At 36.0% G+C, this 24,126-nt stretch overlaps 1 protein-coding gene across 1 annotated transcript in view; it reads left to right on the forward strand.

The window, feature by feature from the left end:
• The first annotated feature begins 9,040 nt into the window (after window positions 1-9,040).
• runx1 (RUNX family transcription factor 1) overlaps window positions 9,041-24,126 on the forward strand; it is a 151,735-nt gene continuing 136,649 nt past the window's right edge. Inside the window, 7 exon segments of the mRNA XM_048198166.1 lie at window positions 9,041-9,069; window positions 9,185-9,285; window positions 12,809-12,933; window positions 13,149-13,231; window positions 16,327-16,494; window positions 19,771-19,962; window positions 20,651-20,733. The gene's annotated coding sequence lies outside the window, so the exon portion shown is untranslated.

The following is a 24,126-nucleotide window of genomic DNA, read 5'->3' on the forward strand; positions in this document are numbered from 1 at the left end:
TCAAAACTCCTCTCTTTTGAAAGTAAATGTTTCCCTGTTGCGGCCAAGAAAGTAGCCTTTTCATGTTTGTTTGGAAACCAGTGTTGGAGTCGAGACCAGAACAAAACCCATGACCCTGTCAGAACAAGAACCAGGCTGATCATGTCAGTCAACTTGTTGCAGCATTCATTTTCCTTCCTGAGAGCAATAGAAATCTTATTTTGTAACATAAACACAAACATGTTTCATTATATTATAGCAGATTTTTTACCTAGAGTCTGATGGCTTTTGCTGAGATCCTTCACTAGAGGGCAGTGTTGGATTTCATTTAGTCTGTCCTGAATCTGATGCCAATTTCAGAAACAGAAACAAGATCTGTTTAATCTTAATCATAAGATGATGTTTTTTTCCTGCAGTTTTTTTTAGACTGAAAACACTTCTGTTTACTCGTGCATTCATACTGTGCAGCAGTTTACCTGCATTCATTTATTTCAGTGTCATTATTCTACTTTTTCCCCTTTATTTTCTTCATCATTTATTTTAAATTCAGTTAGCCTTTAATCTTTATCACTACTATTCAAAAGTTGTTTTTTTTCTATTCAGCAAGGATGCATTAAATTGATCAAAAGTGACATTTATAATGTTACAAAAGATTCCATTTCAAATAAATGTTGTTCTTTTGAGCTTTCTATTCATCAAAGAATCCTGAAAAATAAAATGTATCAGTTTCTACAAAAATATGAAGCATTACAACTGTTTTCAACATTGATAATAATATAAATGTTTCTTGAGCAGCAAATCATCATATCAGAATGATTTCTGAAGGATCATGTGACACTGAAGACTGGAGTAATGATGCTGAAAATTCAGCTTTGATCACTGGAAATAAATTACAATTTATAAAATATTCACATAGAAAACAGCTGTTTTAAATTGTAAAAATATTTTACTATTTTACTGTATTTTTGATCAAACAAATGCATACTTTGTGAGCAGAAGAGACTTCTTTGAAAAACATTAACAAATATGTAAATATGTAAATATCACATTCTTGAATCAGTGAGAAATAAAACTGGACAACATCACTATATCTGAATATGAAATATTTTCATTAAAACATTAGTAACAAGAACAGAATTGCAAGAATACAGATTTTAGCATCTAAATCACATGATGAAGAGGATGGAAGTGTGAGCAGCGGGGAGATAGAGACGAGCGTGAGGCTGGACAGAGGAGGGAAGGGAAGGTCAGGCCGCAGAAAAGAGCGATTTGTTTTCAGTGAAACTCGAGCGCTCACCCCCACTTACCGCCGGCGCAGCTACAGCGGAATCAATTACCACTTGTCAGGATGAAACCAAAGCCATGCAACACAATAAGGGCACGACCTAAGAATTTCTGTGTGAGCTGCTGTGTGTGTGTGATTCTGTTGGTGACTTTTATTTGTTTGTTTGTTTGTACAGAGCAGGGCCCAGGCCCAAATATCAATATAAATTCATTTTATTTTTAATATTCGTTCAATATTATGAATTTTTGTTCTATTTTTATAGGTCCTTGTTGTATAAATAAAAAGGATTTGGGGCATAGTACTATGGAAGTACCTGGGAGAGCCATGTAAATAACATGAAAATGTTAATCATTCAGCACTGTAAAAAAAAAAAAAAAAAAAAAAAATCGGTTTTTACAAAATAAAACTGGCAGCTGTGGTTACCAGAATGATTCTGAAAAAATACAGTAAAAATGTCAACATATTAACAGAACAACCAGTAAATTTTACAATTTAAAACTGCATGTAATTTAGGAGGGAAAATTTACACTCTAAACAACGTTTCTGCTGAATTAGCAAAGAGAAAAGCCACACGATGAATCTAAGTTCATCACAAGCAGCTTTTACATTAGCAGAGGGAAATATTAATATATAGAAGGTACAGTGTCATACGCACAAATACAAAACACCAACATGGTAACACACAACACTAAAATAGTGCAATAACATTCAACAAACAACATAAGATGGAACATAAAACCCCGATGTGCATGAAGAAACATCAAATGAAGTGTCATGCAGGGAATTCTGGGAATGTCAGTTTACGGATTTTTAATAATAAAAAGATAATTTGTTCTTTTTACTACCAAAAATGGTACATTTAACAGTATTTTACTGTAAAATCACACAAATTGTAGGTTAGATGTACAGTATACAATCATTTTTACAGTGTCAATGTGTCACAGCTAACAAAATTATGTTCTAAGAACATTTTGCTAACGTTCCCAGTAAAATGTTATTTCTGAATGTTCTCGGAACTTTCAGAACATCCATTTTTTAAATGTTTTAAAAACATTAAGGGAACATTCCATTTTGCAAACATCGTGGAACTATATTTTTAAATGTTCTATGAACATTCCGGAACAAGTAGTAACATTTAAAAAATGTCAGACAAATGTACAAACTACGACGTTTCAGATAACATTATTAAAAGAGAGAACATTATTAAAGACCACATAACGTTGAACAAATGTTCTATTAAAGTTCCTGGAAGAACGTTTGTTCATAACTTTGTCAGAACGTTCCCATCTGGTATTTTATCAAGTAGTTATGTCTGTAAAATCTGATTAGATGATCCACATTCTGCACATTAACTGAATTTCAATTCAATTCTATTTTAATGTGGTTTATTGTCCAGCAACTGTCATTAAACTAATGAACTATTATTTGCCAAAAGAATTGTTATTGTTAATTAGCATTATTGATAAATATAATATTTTATTAAACATAGGTGTATTTCACCATATTGCCATTTGCTGCTATTTGCGAAAAGTCTGTTACGGTGATTTTAGCAGTTAGGCTTTATCATACATTTATCTGCTTAATTTTTTATGGCCTACTTTTCTTACAGACATAAACCCATTTTTTCTGGTTGTTTCTGGTGTGTTGAATCTGTAGTGTGTGAATGAGTGTGTGTGTGTGTTGCCGTCTGCTGTCACTCTACACCTCACGGACGCTGTGGCTCACCAGAGGCCAGTGTGGTTCAGGGAAGGTTTGGAAACGTCTAAAACCTCTAACCACAGGAGCAGGCCGGCCACCCAAGCCGACAGACTGTGGGCGAGAGCCAATATCTGCTGCATGTGACGGTGCCACCCGCCGCTGTGCCACAGACGGGCCCGAAGACACTCACCGCAAACATCATTGAGTTACAGCAGACAGACCGCTGGAGGTGATGGAAGAAACACGCCACTGTTAAATAGCAATACATTCTCTGTGTGTTTTTTAGGTGTATTGATATATGTATTTGTATGGATGCTTTGCCAATATTGTGTGTAAAATAATCCTGCCAAAAACAATTATTTAGATAATATTACTCACATTACTGCTACTGTTCAAAAGTTCGGTAAGGTTGGTAAGTCTCTTCTGCTCACCAACACTCTAAAAAACACTGAGTTAAAAACAACCCAAGAGATGGGTAAATATAGGACACATGTTGGGTTAATTTTACCCAGCAAATTGGGTTGTTTATTTAACCCAGCATAATGGGTTGATTCATTTTTACTACAATACTAGCTTTTTTTTTTTTTTTTTTTTTACTTCATACATGAATTAATGTTTATGCATTATCTTAAATCCCCTCAACTTTTAAAAAAAAAACACTCCACACAATCCTTTATTTTCAATCATATTTTATAGTATATCATATTCTATATTGTTTTTACTATTTTACTGAAGACATGCACCAATTTGACGAGCTACACTGCTCTCCTGAAGAGGGCACAAAAAGCCTGAAATAAATAACTCAACTCCTGGGATATTACGTCTGACCCAGGATCAGGGTAACACAAAACTACCCAAACACTGGGTTATTACGTCTGACCCAGGAGCTGGGTAAAACAAAACTACCCAAACACTGGGTTATTATGTCTGACCCAGGAGCTGGGTAACACAAAAACTACCCAAACACTGGGTTGTTACTTCTGACCCAGGACACTGGGTTATTACATCTGACCCAGGAGCTGGGTAACACAAAACTACCCAAACACTGGGTTATTACGTCTGACCCAGGAGCTGGGTAACATAAAAACTACCCAAACACTGGGTTGTTACATCTGACCCTGGAGCTGGGTAACACAAAAACTACCCAAACACTGGGTTGTTACCTCTAACCCAGGAGCTGGGTAACACAAAAACTACCCAAACACTGGGTTGTTACATCTGACCCAGGACACTGGGTTATTACATCTGACCCAGGAGCTTGGTAACACAAAACTACCCAAACACTGGGTTATTACGTCTGACCCAGGAGCTGGGTAACACAAAAACTACCCAAACACTGGGTTGTTACATCTGACCCAGGACACTGGGTAACACAAAAACTACCCAAACACTGGGTTGTTACATCTGACCCTGGAGCTGGGTAACACAAAAACTACCCAAACACTGGGTTGTTACGTCTAACCCAGGAGCTGGGTAACACAAAAACTACCCAAACACTGGGTTGTTACGTCTGACCCAGGAACTGGGTAACATAAAAACTACCCAAACACTGGGTTATTACGTCTGACCCAGGAACTGGGTAACACAAAAACTACCCAAACACTGGGTTGTTACGTCTGACCCAGGAGCTGGGTAACACAAAAACTACCCAAACACTGGGTTGTTACATCTGACCCAGGAGCTGCGTAACAAAAACTACCCAAACACTGGGTTGTTACATCTGACCCTGGAGCTGGGTAACACAAAAACTACCCAAACACTGGGTTGTTACGTCTAACCCAGGAGCTGGGTAACACAAAAACTACCCAAACACTGGGTTGTTACGTCTGACCCAGGAGCTGGGTAACACAAAAACTACCCAAACACTGGGTTGTTACGTCTGACCCAGGAGCTGGGTAACACAAAAACTACCCAAACACTGGGTTGTTACGTCTGACCCAGGAGCTGGGTAACACAAAAACTACCCAAACGCCGGGTTGTTACGTCCGACCCAGGAGCTGGGTAACACAAAAACTACCCAAACACTGGGTTGTTACATCTGACCCAGGACACTGGGTTATTACATCTGACCCAGGAGCTGGGTAACACAAAACTACCCAAACACTGGGTTATTACGTCTGACCCAGGAGCTGGGTAACACAAAAACTACCCAAACACTGGGTTGTTACATCTGACCCTGGAGCTGGGTAACACAAAAACTACCCAAACACTGGGTTGTTACGTCTAACCCAGGAGCTGCGTAACAAAAACTACCCAAACACTGGGTTGTTACATCTGACCCTGGAGCTGGGTAACACAAAAACTACCCAAACACTGGGTTGTTACGTCTAACCCAGGAGCTGGGTAACACAAAAACTACCCAAACACTGGGTTGTTACGTCTGACCCAGGAGCTGGGTAACACAAAAACTACCCAAACACTGGGTTGTTACGTCTGACCCAGGAGCTGGGTAACACAAAAACTACCCAAACACTGGGTTGTTACGTCTAACCCAGGAGCTGGGTAACACAAAAACTACCCAAACACTGGATTATTACGTCTGACCCAGGATCTGGTAAACACGAAAACTACCCAAACACTGGGTTGTTACATCTGACCCAGGAGCTGGGTAACACAAAAACTACCCAAACACTGGGTTGTTACGTCTGACCCAGGATCTGGTAACATAAAAACTACCCAAACACTGGGTTGTTACGTCTGACCCAGGATCTGGTAACATAAAAACTACCCAAACACTGGGTTGTTACGTCTAACCCAGGAGCTGGGTAACACAAAAACTACCCAAACACTTGATTATTACGTCTGACCCAGGATCTGGTAAACACGAAAACTACCCAAACATTGGGTTGTTACGTCTGACCCAGTAGCTGGGTAACACAAAAAACTGGATAAATAAATAAAATTACAACATATAAATCATGTGGTACAACTTGCCCTGATCCGACACTCTTGTCTTCACAAATTGTTCTGATCTTTGTGTAATTGGACTAAACCTTATAGTCACTGAGATTGAGACATCTAGAACTGGTCACTCCTTTATAACTCAGAATGACAGCTTGATCTACAGTATTACAACACTATATAAATATCACAGAGACCACAATGTGACAGACACGAGTCTTTCAACTGAAGCATGACAGCTCAGAGAAGAACGGTAACAGATAGGAGGAGAAATGAAAGGCAAGAGCAGGATGAGTAACGGCGAAGAATGGTTTCCATGGGCTGAGAGCGTGTGGAAGTGTCCTGAAGGAAATTGAGGCCGACGCTGCGACTGATTGGTTACTATTAGGAGACACTAATGGGTGTGACATTGATAAGGACCGTAACCCGATCGCATGTTTTTTAGTGCTAACTTCTGCACTCCCGTCCAGCCATCAATCATTACTGCACGTCGAGCGAACTCCCTCGGCTCGCTAAATATTTAATCAGCTTTAAAAAAGATTACGGGCCAAAAAGGAGAGAAAATGATCACGCCCTTTCCCTTTTCTCCCTCAAAGTCTTTTGCTCTTTCAGTGTCTGTTTGTAATTCTGACAAAAAAGTGTCAGAAATGTGGAAAAATTATATCTTTAGGGGCACAACAGCTGTTAGTTTCTATTAACATTAATTATAGTATTAATAACAGCTATACTGTGAAAAATTATTTTCATGATTTATCACAAAAAATTTTCTTGTCAAATCAACTTAGATAATTAATGAGGTTCAGATAACATAATATTTTGAGTTTCTGTTGATTAAATCAATCACCTTCATTGTATTAACTCAAATTTTTTGTGTGTTTTTGCCATTTACATTTTTGTTTTTTAATGTTGTTTTATGTCTATAGTTTTTATTATTTTTATTTCAGTTTTAGTTTCAGTTTTTAGATCAACTTAAAACTATATGAAAATGAGAAATGTTGAGAAACATTTTTTATATTTTCTTTCTTTCTTTCTTTTAACCCATAAATGTTAGTATTGTTGGTATAAATAATGTATTTAGATAACTAAATAACTAGTTTATCATACTATTATACTTTTTAATAATATTATGAATTATTAGTTTTTATTTTTCTATTTATTTTAATTTTAATTAAAGTTTTAGTAATTTTGTTGTGTGTTTTTGTCATTATATATATATGGGTCAATGACGTGATGGCTCATATTTTGTCCAAAGGCCTTAATGACAATATAAAACAAAGATATGACATCCAAAGTATGTAAGGTAGCACACCTAGATCTCTTTTATTGAATCCAAAAGGTTTTAATTATATTTTGCTACATATAAAGGTATTTTAAAGATTTTGAAGTGTCAAAAGGTCATTGGGTTTAACTGCCCAAAGGCCAATACAGCCAATTCATTTGTGATTAAAATATCTTAAAATGTAATAATTTATATGTTTTTATATTCTGGCATGATTTTATAACATCATATATCAACATAGTGCAACATGGTATTAAAATTATGTGTAGAAGTCGTTTCTTTGTTATGAAAAAAAAAAATGTCCAGAAAAATGAATTTCATTGATGTCATTCGGAGTAACCAATATAAAGGGACCATTTTGGATCAAGTCATGCGGTCAATATCATGTGACAGGATGTGACATCATTCAGACACCTGCAAAGGATCACATGGTCGTGAAGCAGAGTAACTAACTCTCTTTTAACTATTTGAAAAATTCACTTGCTCATACGCATGTCCTGAAACATCAGGCATTCGGCACAACCGCTATAAAACATGGAAACTGTTGTAATATTTTAAAAACTTGTACTAAATATAAAAAGTTTGATTGTCCTTTTGCTAGCTAGATATCAGCCTGTTAGCATTGTTTGAAAATATCGTCATTCGGTATAACTAAAAATGTAATTCGGTAAAACCTTTTGTCCGTCTTGTAAAAAATGACAAAAGCAGCGTTAACTGATTGTAAAAACCACATAATCTCATTGTTAACACTTAATAAAACTTCAAAATTAATTATATCTCCATTATGTTTTTTTTTTACACTAAAACCTTATTCGTCAATGACCCATTTAATGCACATGGCAGGCACTTTAAAGTGACTTACAGTAAATGTATACCATTTATTTGGGAATAGAGCCCATGCTACTGTAGCTTGGCATTGCTTGTCTCAAAGAATATTATGATAACACCATGCTATAATGTCCAAAAAACGTTGGTAACTTTGGTGTTTTTTTTGTTACTTCATCCCACATTTCCCCCACAAGTGTTTGACTGACTTCCTCCGAAACGGATGCAGTAGTTTAGTGCATAATATTTAATCCTATCCACACATGTTCAGCGCACACAGCTGTCAGCGGCCCTCCATCCTGGGCCATTGACACATTCCCAAAGTCACCGGACACCTGAGCCCGTGCAGCTTCCACCAGAGCCGTAATTAAAGTATACATTACTGCATACAGCACGGTGTCCGGTGACCAGAGCAGAGATCCGATACCTGAGGCTCTGGTTCTACAGCACCGGCTCCCCATTAGCAGGTATGAATTATACATTCAGTACCATGGTACTTATAGCACAGAGAGAGGGAGGGAAAGCGAGAAGGACAACAAGAGAGGAACAAGTGATAAAAGAGAGTGAATGATCAGTGAGAGACAGGTGGACATTGAGATAGAGAGGGGCATTAACCTTGACTCAAAATGCATGATGTCATAATGATGCATTTTAGAGTAGCATTATTTAAATTCCTCTATCAAAACTGTGCGTGTTTTGCTTTTATTTCCCACATTTTTTGACCAAATAATTTACATGAATTGGTCATAATAATTTTTATAAAAATCATTTTATAAAGATTGCACTCACAAAGAGCCCCATCTAGTTGATTAAATCTAAGAGCTGATAAATAAAATTATTTTTTTTAAATAGATTTCTGTGACTTTTAAAGATTTTATTATTTCCTTTTTTAGGTCCAGAAATCACAAAAGTCAAAATCAAAATACTATAACAATTTAAAATAAGTGTTTTCTGCATGTGAATATATTTTATAATGTAATTTATAGAGTACCTCAGGGATGACGAAAACCAGAAGTGAGTTAGCATCTTAGGACTTCCGGTTCCATCACGCTAAAGTCTATGGGTTTTTTGAATGGGTTTTTGCTAAATCACCTGAAATAAGGTCTGTGGTTAACAAAGCCTCTAAATATTTTCACGTTTTGATCTTTTGCATAAAACATACCAGTTATAACCCGCTTGTGATTTTTTAAACCTTTATTGTGTCTTAAAAATGGCAGTTGCTAACAAATTGCTAAAAGGGACTACTTCCTTTGGCGGGGATGACAAGTCACTTCATGACAAGCAGGACATTTGGACAGCATTTCTCATGAAAAAGTGGGTAAGTATATACAGTGCAGATCATAATCAGCAAGCAAGTTTTTAAATAAAGTTGTTTTTTAAATAAAGTTTGAGGAAGCTTGGCGGTGGTGACCGGGGCTGCGTTCCAGTTCGGTTTTAGACACGCACTCGCGAACTTCCCTAAACACTTCCCCTCGGGGGAATCCCTTCCGCCATTTTGAAGTGCGTTCCACTTCGTGAAGTGGACGAGGGAAGTTTATATGGACAGACCCTCGCTCCCTCGATTTTGACCGAGGGAGCGAGTCTACTTCAGGCAGCTCCATAACCCACAATGCAACACGATTGTGACGTCACCGCATATTGCGTTTAATTTACCCCACCACAAACAACTCTATGATATATTAATTACTTTTTAAACATTTAAAACACACATATATACATATAGAATGCTGTATTAAACAAATTTGTAAGAGGAAAAAATAAATAATAAATCAGCTCCATTGCGGATTCCGAGTGATCAAGGGTTTAGGACGTTCCAGTTCAGCCCATTGCAAAGGTTCCGCCAGAAGTGGGCACTCGTGCAACGTAAGCAATGACGTACATCCGAGTCAACGAGACCGAGGGAAGTTAGCGAGGGAAGGGCATTTAAAAACCGAACTGGAACGCAGCCCGGGTGTGCCTCATACGTCCTGAAAAGTGAAGCTGCGGGCTCTTTGATCGCCCCCTTGTGGCTGGATGCAGTACAGGTCATAAACCTCGCCCTCTCCATTCAAAAAAACGAGACTTGAGTCAAAACATAAAAATAAATTACGCTTCAAAAATTTTTTTCCGAAAGATGCTTTTGGTCATTTAAGGTAGAAAAATGCATAGGCTTTCGATCAAGGGAACCTGTGCGCCCCTAACTTCCGGGTTGGCCTACAAAAACACGTCATCCCGAGGTACTCTATTCCTGTGATCAAAGCAGAATTTTCAGTAGACATATTACTCCAGTCATCAGCGTCACATTTTCTTAATTTAAAAAAAATATATATATTTTATTAATTTCCGTGACTTTTAAAGATTTTATTTCCTTTTTTGAGATCTTTAAAACGTACAGACAGAGTATACTACAGATAATAATAGTTTAAATCATGTATATTATGCATATACGAAGCGTTTCATCCGTACTTTCAAACATGTTTGTCCGTTTGGGTTTTCCTGGCGCCAAATAGAGGGTATGCACGTGACGTCACCGTCGACCGTTACGACTGCGGTCACGCCCACTGAGTGGCAGCATTAGTTTTCAGCGTGAATGCCGCGAAAAGCACACAAAACACATCCAAAACGGGAAAGAGCTTTGTGATTGATGTGCAAATAGCTTTGACACAAAATCTGAGGTATATTTATACAGACTGCAGAAAGCTACAGAAAAAAAGCAAATGGATCACTGCAATTCACAGAAACAGCTGGACTCCAGGCTGAGAAACATGAATTTGCAGTTATCATTTTGTGTCAAACTGTTGGATTTTGAGGTAAATTCATACCATATATATTGTATTGTTATATATTGTGTTGGCAACTCATCAATTAAATATTTATTATCTTATATTCTGCATAATTGGGTGTTTTTAAATAAACAATGATAAAAACTATACAAGTTTTAGGGCTGGACAATATGATGATATATATAACATTTAAACCTACCTATATTGTAGTTATATAAAATATTCACAGGCAGATTTGCTTTATGTATTTCCCCGGCGTCGAAATCAGGCACATATAAATGTCAGGAAACACGATTCCTGGCTGCATGTCAATATCCATGGATTAGGCTTCTTTGACATGTCATAAGAAACACTTTCGAGCCCAACCTTTAGTGTAATCGTTTGTTTTACTCTCGTTTTCTCAGTTTCCCCTATTAAATCCAGTCATGCAGCAGCTTCTTTTGCCACTCAGTCCAGCTGAAGGAGCGCGTTCCGGCGGGAAAGTGACGTCGCCGAACAGACGTTAGCTTGAGTCAGGAAGTAACCATAACAACAGCAAGCAGCTCGAGCGTTTCCCGTTACAGGCCACGATTGACAGTCGACAAAACATAGGTATTGTTAATTACGTTATTGTAGATTTATATAATTTAAAATGTTTTTTTTTTGTTTGTTTGTTTGTTTAAAATCGTTTGAGAGGTTTGTCTAACGTTGATAGGGCTAGATTAAGTCAAATTGTGTTCGAGCGAGACGAACTTCAACAGACTGCGCCTCAGAAATACAAAATACCGACTGCAAAACCTAACCACACTTTATCTATAACGTTACAATTCGCATGCTTTTTACAGAAGAAAAAAACTGACCCACCGTATGATTTTATCGCCCCGAACAGAGAAGAAACCCAACCCGATCTCACGGAAAACGTAACTATTTTACAAGGTGGCGAATGGCGATTTCGTATGAATTCGTACGATTTGAATGTTACAAAAACGTACTATTTTACGTAACTACGTACGACCACCACTAACCCCGCCCCTAAACTTACCCATCACTGGGATTTATGGTGATTGTACGAACTACGAAAACGTACTGAACAAATGTGGAAAGATATTGAAACATTTATTAAAGTTAATATCCAACAAGATATATATGTAACTTCTAAAGATATTATTTTGGCCACTTTGATTCTGATTCTAATAAAAACAAATCTTGTTTTGTTACAAATTTAATTTATATTCTTGGCACATTCTATATCCATAAATGTAAATTCACTAACAACAAACCAATTTTTCTTGTTTTTTTTTTTTTTTTTTTTTTGAAAGAATTTAAAAGGTACCTTAACACTATTTCACCCTCTGTAAATAAGAAAGCAAGAAGAACAACCTCAATTTGTAATGATTTTAATTTGTATACTCTAATTGAAATGTAAATTATTATCTTACCCTCTTTTTTCTTTTCTTTTCTTCTGCTAATTTTTCTTTCTTTATCTTTTTCTGTTTGCAATTATTGTTATATATATTTTTTTTTATTTTTTTTTGTATGTTCAGATGACATTGTACATAATGTTGATATGTTGTATACTACAAAATTGTATATCATTTATGTAATCTTTGTAATGCTCGCAACCATAATAAAAATAAAATAAAATAAAAAAAACTACGAAAATGTACGAGTGAGGTCATATGAAACCAATTAGGTTTTTCCTGAAATTTATTAGGAGAAATAAACAGACTAGATGTTTACAAAAGATGGAAAAAGTCAGAGTCTGAGTATTTTTGCAGATGTTCAGACTTTGTTATCTGTTGTGTGCAAGAGAAACAGCTGAGATTTTAAAGAGATCTCATTTGTGATTTCTCCGTCCTATGCCTTTGGTTCAGGGGTCAGTGGTTTGGTCACTCCGGCCGCGAGAGTCAAACTCCGGGGTGGGTTTTGACAGTGACAGCCGATACACTTCATCTGTGATTACAGGACTTTTCCATCTCATGGAACTGCTGCAACTCCCACAATATTGATCCTCTAATAAAAGTCAACATGGAGAAGCAGAAAGATGCAGAATGAAATTACTGCCATCTCTTTCTTACCTTCTCTCTCTCTGTCTTTCAGCTAGTTCCTTGGCTCCTCCTCCATTTCTCTGGGTTGGCACAGAGGATGAGATCCGGCTTTGACAGATGGGGCGACTGGGACAGAAGTGAAGTAGATGAAGACAGATTCTGACGTGTGTTTTCTGGGTGAGGAGATGCTGAAGGAACGGCAAAAGTATTGCTGCACAAGTGTCTGAAAGAATGCAATGATATTTATATATATTTCTTCTCATTATCATCATCATAATATCTTAAAATATTGAATGAAATATTACACTCAAAAAGTGTAAAGATGTCATAATTTTAGTTTTAATTAATAATCAAAAAAGAAAGATATTTGTTGTAGTTACAACATCTACCAGCAGGGGCTAACTGTGCAGCTAAACCTTGAGGAAGACATTATCCTCCAGGAAGTGACATCATTTTAGAGACAGCACAAATATTAGTAAGTATTACCAATGCGTTTGATGGATTCTGTGATGTTTTGTGGTGTTGTGAGTTAGTTTGTCTCTGTAAAACATTGCATCATGTTCAATCAAAATGACCCACATCAGTTAGATAAAATGTACATTTCAAAATCTGATTAAGAAAATATTAAAATGAACTTCATGTTGACAGCCTCATGTAAACTACTCATAATCATAATCTAATCATAATCTCTTGCACTTGTGCAATCAATAATCAGTGTTTAATAAATAAGGTAAAAAGTATTTGAATCATGAATATCATGCATTTTTCTTGGAGTTCTACCGTTTCCCATTTGATGTGTCATGAAAAGGTCCAATTATCTGATATTTTTATGAGACTTACTGACATTCGAAACATACAATGATCTAATTCCACATTTTTTACATTTCTGACATTAAATGCACCTTGAAGTCTAAAAGTTAAAGTTGGTTTTACTGTCCTGAGAATTTAATGAAGACAACATTTTTTAGTTGTTTTCAAGCCATGAAGGGTCTATGGAAGCTTGTTTCCACCACTAAATAATAAAATAAAAAAGGTAATTGCGACTTTTTTCTTACAATTGCAAGTTTTTATCACACAATTATGACTTTTTTTCCCAGAATTGCAAGATATAAACTCGCAGTTGCATCTTATAAAGTCAGAATTGCGTTATAAAGTCGCAATTCTGACTTTTTCTCAGAATTGCGAGATATAGATAACTTGCAATTCTGAGATAAAAGTCAGTATTTTTTCCCTCACAATTGGACATTCTGACTTTATAACTCGCAGTTCTGACTTTATAGCTCGCAATTGACCCTTCGCAAAGACCCGCCCCCCTTAGTTACTGTTGCTTTGTCCGACAAGCCATGCCCTTGTCACCCACACAGTGAAAAATACATCGCGGAGCAAAGAGGACACTGACAACACGTCGACAGACAAGACAGAGCAGGTTACTTATGATATAAGTCCAAGCTTTCAAATTGTGTAATTTTTTTAAGAAATTCGAACAATAAAAAATGTTTTGTGGCTCTTTAATGTGTCGTGACAGATTGTTGTAGCGCCTCAGCTCAAGCAGCTCGTGAACCAATCATCTCTTCCTACTAGTTAATTCATAGCATCAAATAAACATGAATGAACATCAGAAGGAATGTTGTTTAAAACACAGAAAGACGTCAGTACACACCATTTTTCAAGTTCAAGTCCACCGAGGTTAATCTTCTAACTCCTGACTGCTTTGTCAGACAAAATGGCAGATTCGGCATTATGATTGGTTAGATCGCTTGTTAATCAAACTCCCGGCGAAGGGTCAATTGAGTTTATATCTCGCAATTCTGAAAAAAAAAGTAGAATTATGAGATATAAACTCATAATTGCAAGAAAAAAGTCAGAATTGTGAGAAAAGTCGCAAGTACCTTTTTTATTTCAATGCGGAAACAAGCTTCCATAAGGGTGATAATATTCCCTGCTTTATAGTTTTCTTGTTACATGACAACAAAATGTCGTCATGCATGTTGGTTGAATTGACTTAAGTGAACTTGGCAGGCAAAAAGTTTTCAAATGTTAATTATTCAAAATATTAATATATTCAATATATTTATGTATATGAGATTAACCTTTAAACCTGATAAAACATATCTTTAAAACATGTTCATCATAGAATATGGGAATTCAAATCATTGTATGTTTTTGGTGTCTTTTTAATGTTTTTGCAATAAATAAGAAGATTTTCATCACGTCATTGGCCCTTGAATGTGCTCAGTTACTGTAAATATAGAGCCATTTTACTCAAGATACCTTCAAATGAGTGAGCAAAGATGAGCATATATGCAGATTGATCTCTAAAAGTGTTTTATTTTTTTTCTTCTTCTCACTGACATTTAGATATTTAAATAAAAAAACCCATGCAACAATATAAATAACTAGTATATATATAGAACCATATATTGCTGTCAGTTTGTACTGCTGTTAACACTTTCTCTAACAGGCGGATGCAATGAGACCTGTGACGTTCAGCTTATTAACTACAGGTCAAAACAACACACTGACTGCAATACTGTTTAATTTGTAGAAGCAAAAACATATTTAGTTACTTCACAAAAGTAAAATGACACTATGGGTCTGATCATTGTGCTGTAAGAGTTAGATATTTATACCTATGGCCACAACAATACAGGCATGATATTAATAGCCAGAACATATTATCTTACTTTCAGATATTTTTACCCTGAAATGTGATGAAATAAATGTAGAGGCTCAGTTACTTGAAAAATACATCATTATTTTTCTAAGTCAAGTAATTACTCAATTATTTAAATCAGTTAACTTTCCTTTCCAATGAAAATGAGTCACACTCTGCAACCTTCAAAGATTGTTTCATGCAGCAAAAAAAGTTGCACTTGTAGAGTATCACTCCATCATTTGTTGTTTGCTTCTAGGTCATGCTTTCATTTTCTTACTCGAATGCACTTTGAAATCTGTTTAAAGACAACAATGTCGCCACCGTGATTTATGGCTTGATTTGAAGCAGGAAGGGGGAGTCAGTGTGACATCAGAGATTACCCATAAGTCCATTTCCAGAAACATTATGCAGTCTAGAACCTGATGGAGATATGATGATGTCACTGGAATAAACCATAAACTGTACGTTGAAATAAAATATTTAAAAAATAAACATTTCACGTCATTTTTAATGAGAAAAATGTTTTCTACTGGATATTGCAACATTGTCTTTGCATTAGTGTCTTGGATCATAAATGAATTTGCATATTTAATTACTATGGACAAATACTCTATACACAAAACAATAATTGACATAATTAAACATTTGATGTGCTAAATGGCTCAAACATTTACTCCTTGAGTTGTGGGCGGGGCTACATGTTTGGTTGACCAATTAGCAGAAGGGGGAGTGTTTGAGAAACCTGTTTGGTAAGAGTCATTGCAGTTCCATTAATGGTGCAGAAATAAAACAGTGCACCTTTATATAATTTATAAAACTAAACTAATTATTTCTTTCCCACCATCACCCTTAGGGGAGAGAAGTCTTTAATGTTTACAGTCTGTTTGATATCCCGCTTCTGTTCCTTTCCGCAGCATTGCTTGTGGAGCGTTGACTAGCTAGTTAATTGAGAGCCTCCCGAGACCCCTGCTAGTTTGAGAAGAACCAAACGAAATGGGATTGTTGTCTTGGGAACAACAGAGGAGATGGGAAGACCCCGGGGGAGAAGCATTGAAGAGCGGAGGCCAGGCAGGCCATGACAGGTAAACAACAGCGGTCCCCCTCTCTCAACCTCTCTTGGGCCGACCCTGTCCAGTAACTATTGGGGTGAAACTAAGGAAGAGGCAAATGGGATGTTTTAAATGTGGAATTGAAAGGGCAATGCAGTGGAATCTGGTAAACAGACTGTGAATGTCTTCCAAATTCATTTTCCCCTTTTTATACACTTAAACTGTTTTTATTTCCTTTAAGGTAATGCACCACTGGTGAATAGGGAAAAAAATGTAACTAATAGATCAACATACTTTCCTCAGGTGATTAATCACAGTAGGCTACATTAAGACAACTGTTTTGTATTACAAGTTTTCTAAAAATGTTATGTTTAATATGCAAACGAGGCATTATCTAATTAAGTATAATTTGCATAAATGTCCAGAGCAGAAATCTGAACATTGCATAAAGCCAGGTTCAAAATTAATTTAATTTTGTTGACATATTAGAGATTTTGAATGTCTCTTTTTATCACTTCAACCAAAAAACGAATCTTTTATTGTTTGTAATTGAAGATGCAAATAGATAAAGTATAATAAAATACACACTTAAATGTGTATCTTCCCACTTATCTCAAAAAAAGACTGGTTATGGAAGCAAAATAAACCAAAATCTCAAAATTGACTAGTGCATGAAAAACAAAAACAAAAAAAAAACAATGGTTTTGAATGTAGCCGTAATATATCTAATATAGACAAGAGCTTTATATGTTCTCATATTCTCTCAAAAACCTAATTGGAAATTATGTACTATACTGTTAATTTTATGCAAAAGCTTGATTAGAGCCTTGGCCTCTCATCACACAGATCAATTAATAGGAAGTCAATGCATGTTAACACTACTCATGTTGCATTTTTCAATGTCATTTGCTTTGATTTCAAGGTGTCTCCCATGCCTTCTGACCTCCACCAAGTGAAACGCTGAACCTTAACCCCCAGTAACAGAGATTCCCTGTTGGATTTGTGTTCCACAACAGGATGAATCCTTGTTACTGAGAGCAAGAGGTCAGATATTCTGCTGGACCTCTGAAGACAACTCGCCGCCATTCTGAAAACAACACAAGAAAACATTACATTAATCGTATATATAGGGATAAAGCACGCCGTGCATCATTAAAGCCTCTGTGTCGGTATGCGGCGGTCGTCCCTTGTGACACAGTCGATGGCAGCTAACAAAGCGGGGTTAAACAGATTGAGTAAAGTGTCTGCCTCTCGACGCCTGGTTGTTTGACCTTAACTCCTGTTGTTCTCCCAACCCCCTGTGTTTCTGTGTTTGGGGAAGGAAACTTAAATCAGCAATTAACATAAATAATTAACTACTCCCTGGGATTAATTATTAATGTGTCGGAGGAGTGATTGCTCCCGCTTAAGACAGAGATAGCACCTCTAGAGCCCAGAAAAGCCCAAGACTTACTTTGTTGGCACTTCTAACTTTTAGTTTGAGAACTCGTTCCCTTTTAAGGGTACTTTTTTCTGCCCAAAGGAAAGGAAATTCTTTAGCGTTACTTTATTATTATTTATATACTATTACACTCTAAAAATGCTTGGTTGAAAACCCAGCGGTTGGGTTAAATGTTTGCCCAACCTGCTGGGTAGTTTTATTTAACTCAACTATTGTTTAAAAATTACTGTATTGCTTAATTAAAATTAACCCAAAGTATGTTGGAAATGAACATTTATTAATGTTCAATGAATAATTATTAAACAATAAACATTTATTAAATTGCTTATTAATAAATTTATATTAGTAAACTATTAAACTGTTAAATTTATATTAATAAAATATTAGTTTATTAATAAACATTCACCTTTTGTCTATTATTGTTGCCTCTAATTGCATCTGGTTTTTAATTTTCCAACTACTTTGGGTTCATTTTAAGCTAGCCATATAGCAATTTTTAAACAATAGTTGGTTTAAATAAAACTACCCAGCAGGTTGGGCAAACATTTAACCCAACCTCTGGGTTAAAACAACCCAAACGCTGGGTTTGTCCATTTTCAACCCAACTTGGGTTGTTTTTAACCCAGCATTTTTTTAGTGTATAGTAATATTTTGGATGAGCTTATATTTTTGTTTTCAGTTTTGATTTTAATTTAAGTTTTGGTAATTTTGTTATGTGCTTTGTCATTTTTATTAGTTATTGTTTTTTAAATATTTCTATTCACCTTTAATTTTCATTTTTAATATTTATTTATAATATAAATTAACATAACATTTTTTCAGTTAGTTGCCAGTGCAACATTTCTAATTTTCGTTTATGTTTTTTATCTAATATCAATCTAATTATTTCAATAGTTAATAGTTTTAGTTAATAATAACACTGGTCCTACACTAAAAAATGCAGGGTTGAAAATGAACAAACCGGTTGGGTTGTTTTGACCCAGCGGTTGAGTTAAATGTTTGCCCAGCGTGCTGGGTAGTTTTATTTAACTCAGCTACTAAATGACTATATGTCTGGCTTAAAATGAACCCAAAATAGGTTGGAAATTAAAAATCAGACACATAATTACTAGAGGCAATAATAATAATCAAAAGGTGAACATTTATTAATAATCAATTTCATTAAACATATTAATAAATGTTAATTTCCAACATATTTTGGGTTCATTTTAAGCAAGCAATACAGTAATATTTAAACAGTCGCTGAGTTAAATAAAACTACCCAGCAGGTTGGGCAAACATTTAACCCAACCACTGGGTTAAAACAACCCAATCGCTGGGTTTGTCCATTTTCAACCAAACTTGGGTTGTTTTTAACCCAGCATTTTTTAGGGTGTAGACATCAATGCGATTAAATGGGGACTTTTGCATTCAATGTTTTTCTTTTGCATGAAATATTGTTTGTCTATAGAGTTTCAACAACATTGTGATGCATACATATGAACTCCATCTTTTCTTATCAAGTTCTTCCAAGAGCAAGTGGTCAGAGCTGATGTCCATTTTAATTTTATAGCTCAAAACTCTTACTGTATGACTATTTTTATTCCCCCAGAAAAAACATAACTGGTAGCTTTTGGTCTCCATTTGCTCTCCATTTAATCTCATTGCTGTATAGAACAAAGTATTGAGACGGTGAAGAGGTCTCATTTACTCTCTGCATTTTCTTTCGCTAGTCTTGAATTCTTGTCCTCTTGTCTGTATTTCTGTCTTTACACCTTTATCTACTCTGATGCCCCTTTCTCTGTTTGTGTACTGTATCATGTTGCCGAGACCCGGCTCGTTAATTGCTCGGTAATTACAGTGCTTCTGTTGATCTGTTCATTTCACAGCGCTGCTACAAACCTTTTAGCCTGTCTGCTCGGAGCTCAGACTCTATTGGATTTGGCTCATGTGCCCCGTCTAACGCTTTGAGAGCTGCACTAATGTGCTGTCAGCCGTTCCACATGCACTTCCTCTGTCGTGATGCGCTCTCCTGCTGGACAACTGTTGCGTCCGCCTAATTTGACCAGGACCCAGACGAGGTGAGAACTGATCTGATCTAACATCACATGCACAAAGTGTTTACGGTAACAGATTGTGTTTTCTTCGACGTCCTTGCAACACAAATCCCATTGAAATCAAAAGATTCACAGCATTCCCAGACAAAGTGCTAAGATACTATTACAGTTTTTATTATTATTTTGAATTACTTTTTATTTTTATATTCTCTGCTTTAATTTAAATTAATAATTTAAACTTCAGCTATATATATATATATATATATATATATATATATATATATATATGTGTGTGTGTGTATATATATAAATTATTAATTTTAATACTTTATATTTAATACTTAATACTGCTACACAGTCAAATTACAAGTTTTAAAGTGCTAAACGTGCACATCTGTATTTATTTCTAAAAAAGCTTAATTTAAGCTTATTGCAGATGATTTACCACTTAAATAATAATAAATGCATGCATTATATTTTAAGTATTTATGTAAACAGTGCTATTTTCTTAGATTCCCTCATGAATTACCCATATTAAAGCTTCGTTTGAGGCCCATACTTACCCTCAGACATACGGCAGAGACCTTTCTTAACTTCTGCTCTTCTTTAGGGCTCCGACACAAGTAACTGAGCACCTGCTGGTATCATCCTAGTCTTCAATGTTAGCCACAGCCTCTGGACTCCAAACTCTGAACACTGCTTATCTTTACAGCCGCTAATACTGGCTGAGGAATCCAGTGATGGGACCAGCCCGTGTTAACCATTAACACCCCAACTTGCACCCTTTTCATCCTGGTTAGTCCCTAATGTAGTGTTTAATTCCACAATGCATTTAGAATAACTTAATTAGCACTTGTTGTTTTTTAAGAAAATGAAGTTATATGGTTCTTATTTTCTGTGCAATGTAAACAAAGCAGCTGTTGCACATCTTGCTATGCATCAAAAGTCTCACAGTCAAACTGTTGTTTTTTAAAAACAATATATGCAAGTTTATGGTGTGATATGCAGGTCTTATCAATTTGCATGTCATACCTTTACAACATCCAACAATCACTGGCAATTATTAGCAGATGTGTTGTTCAGTCTACATGATGTTCATGCACAACCTCTGCCTTGGTTTCCTCCGTAATCTGCTCTTGCAGGAAAGTTCAAAAGTCCGATTGATAATCTGTTACATTTGTAAAGATAAAAAAAATTGAACCAGAACAAGCTGACCTGGTTTTGCAGGCCTCAGCAAAGTGACTCAACAAACAGGCTCGTTTTAAACCTTACAACCACATCGGTCTCGTTTGATTAAAGAAGGACTACACCAGTGGTATTCAAATGGAGGACCGGCTTGTTTCCATCCGGACATAATTGTGCCATTTTACCGTTTCTACAGTTTAAAGTGAGCAGTGCATCAAAACAACAGAGCTGTTCACACCACAAGCACTCAGAGATGTATATGGTAATGATCTTTCGGTGCTACATCCTCTAATATTTTTATCTAGAGCTAAACATGCTTCATTCAAGCCCTTTCCGCTTCGTGCGCATTGCTACTCTCTCCCGCAAAAGACATTAAGCACCACATTAAGAGCTGCAGATGACGTGGTTATTTTAACAACAGTAGCAGAAACACTGAGCACCAAAATAAAACGCTGCAGAAAACGAGAATGCAGCAAATACAGTTATTTTTATCTGTCATACAGATGATTTCGACTGGTTAACTAAACCAGGTTTGTGACAAGTTGTTTTTTCCAGACATTTAGCAGTATTAATCAGCATATTAAGGGCATTTCGTAATAAATAGGGGTGTAACGATACATGTATTCGGCCTGAACCGTACGGTTCAGTGCATACAGTCAGACGACGAATACAGGCAATCCACACTCCAGTCCAGAAGGTAGTGCACACAGTAATGCAACAACAGAAAAAAGCGCAAAAGAAGAAGAACAGATGATCTGTGCATAGATATGTTTACGTGTAACCAGTGTTTCAACGGCAGAAAGAGCTTGAGAATAAAACCTCACGTAGCATTACATTCACCTCAGGCAAGTTATTCAGTGTCCGCAGCATGTTAGTTCACTAGAGAAATGGGAATATATGCACTGTATTAGCTTATATATTCATTATGTTTACTTTACCTGTTAGTAATGTCTTAATTATTTAATATATGTTAAAATACATTTATCATGAAAACAAGTTATGACAGCAACTGTGTAAATTATTATATTTTAAAATTGAATTGGAGTAATATTTTTATAATTAGACTTGGAAGTTAATGCAAAACCTGCCTTACATGCAATTTTTAAAAACAACCCAAGTTGGGTTGAAAACAGATAAACCCAGCGGTTGGGTTAAATGTTTGCCCAACGTGCTGGGGTGCGTTTCCCAAAGTGAACTATAGTCGCAAGTTCCCACGTTACCAATAGAGTTCAATGGGACTTACGACCATGGTTCACCAACGATGCTTTCGGGAAATGCACCCCTGGGTAGTTTTATTTAACCCAACTATTGTTTAAAAATTACAGTTACACTTTATTTTAATGTGTCCCTATTACAGTGTAATTATACATTTAAGTACTGAGTAATAATAATTAACTCCCTGAGGTCTGAAAACGCACCGGCGCGTTTTGCAGGATTTTTTTCACATTGCAGCAAAACAGACTTAAAATACTCCGTCATTTCTTGTCATAGAGACATAAGTAATATATCAATTGAAACTATAGAATGTCTTCTTTTATTTGTGTACACAATGAGTAAAAACACAATGTTGTGCTTTTTGTAAAATAAAGAAAACTAACATGATGCGTGATCTCTCCCTCTGAACAAAGTTTAATCTGATAGTTCTCAGAAAATGAACTGTAACTTATGAATACTAATGACAAAAAAATGACACTTACGTCTAAAGAAACGTTGAAATGTCAGGTTTTAAATCGTGCAAGTCAAATCGAAAACAAACATTCTGTGTTTATGTAATCTGTATGAAAAGAGACACATGTCAGAAGTCTGTGATTGAGCTCATTATCCGCTAATGCGGCCACGCCCACGGAGCCAGCGCTATTCAGAGGCAAATTCAGAGGCAATACATGCATTCATCGTCTCAATCGTGTATTTATTGTCTTGAAAAGTGTTTATTTGGATGTTAAAGCCATGGTTAGCGATCTCTAGAAGACATGCCATTAGTTCCTAGTTCCTTTTCTTCTTTATATGAATTTGTGGCCTAAAGGTGTACAGAGAGCGCCCTCCGGCTGCAAGTATGAATTGAAAACACCATTCCTGAAATGTCCTCTTCTTCTTTAGAATAATTTGTGGACTAAATGTGCACAGAGAGCGCCCTCCGGCTGCAAGTATGAATTGAAAACACAGTATCCAGCACTCATAGTGATGACAATAAATATTACTTCTCAGTATAGAAAATTGACATAAATATATAAGAATCCATCAATATTTCTCCAAATGTGCATGCTTTTAAGCTAAAAGCCTATATGAAATGCCATAGAGGTAACATAATTGTTCAGACACTTTGCATCACAGAAATACATGATATTTTAAAGAATATAATAGAATACCATTATTTTAAATTGAGCTGAGACATGATTACAGAGGGGTTTTTTGACAGCCTACCTGACTGGAAAGGCCTCATTAATATGCAAGTCATTTCAGGTCGTTATTATTTGATTCTTTTGTCTTCTCAGGTGAGAATCATCCATTATTCATGCAGATTCACGCCTCCACGCATACTGTGTTTCTTGACAAAAAGTGTCTTACAAAAACTAAATCAATATATTGTTTTATATGAAGGAGTAGGCAGCATAATTTTTACATAATTCTGAAGCAAAAACTCTAGTCTACAACCTCAAATACCCAAAAGTCTTTTAATATACTTTTTTTGGCCTTATTTCAGTGACTTAAGTTTTTTGTTTTTTCAATAACCACACATAAACATTATTCCTTCAAAAATATAAACATGTACATACATGTTCCTCACATATTATTGTAGCCTAGTTTGTGCTGAATACAGTGTAATGACACTTTTGTCATTTATATGTTTATGAACAACTGAAAAAAGCACAAATGTCAGGGCATGTCAAAACTTCTCCAAGCCCCAAATCAGCCTCAGACTCCAGAGGGTTAACTACATGTACTTACTATAGGGTTAGGGTAGGATTAGGGGTTGGTTTATAGTCAGTTACATGTAATTATGCC

The sequence above is a fragment of the Megalobrama amblycephala genome, linkage group LG7 (genome assembly GCF_018812025.1).
Source record: "Megalobrama amblycephala isolate DHTTF-2021 linkage group LG7, ASM1881202v1, whole genome shotgun sequence".
In the NCBI taxonomy this organism is placed as follows: domain Eukaryota; kingdom Metazoa; phylum Chordata; class Actinopteri; order Cypriniformes; family Xenocyprididae; genus Megalobrama; species Megalobrama amblycephala.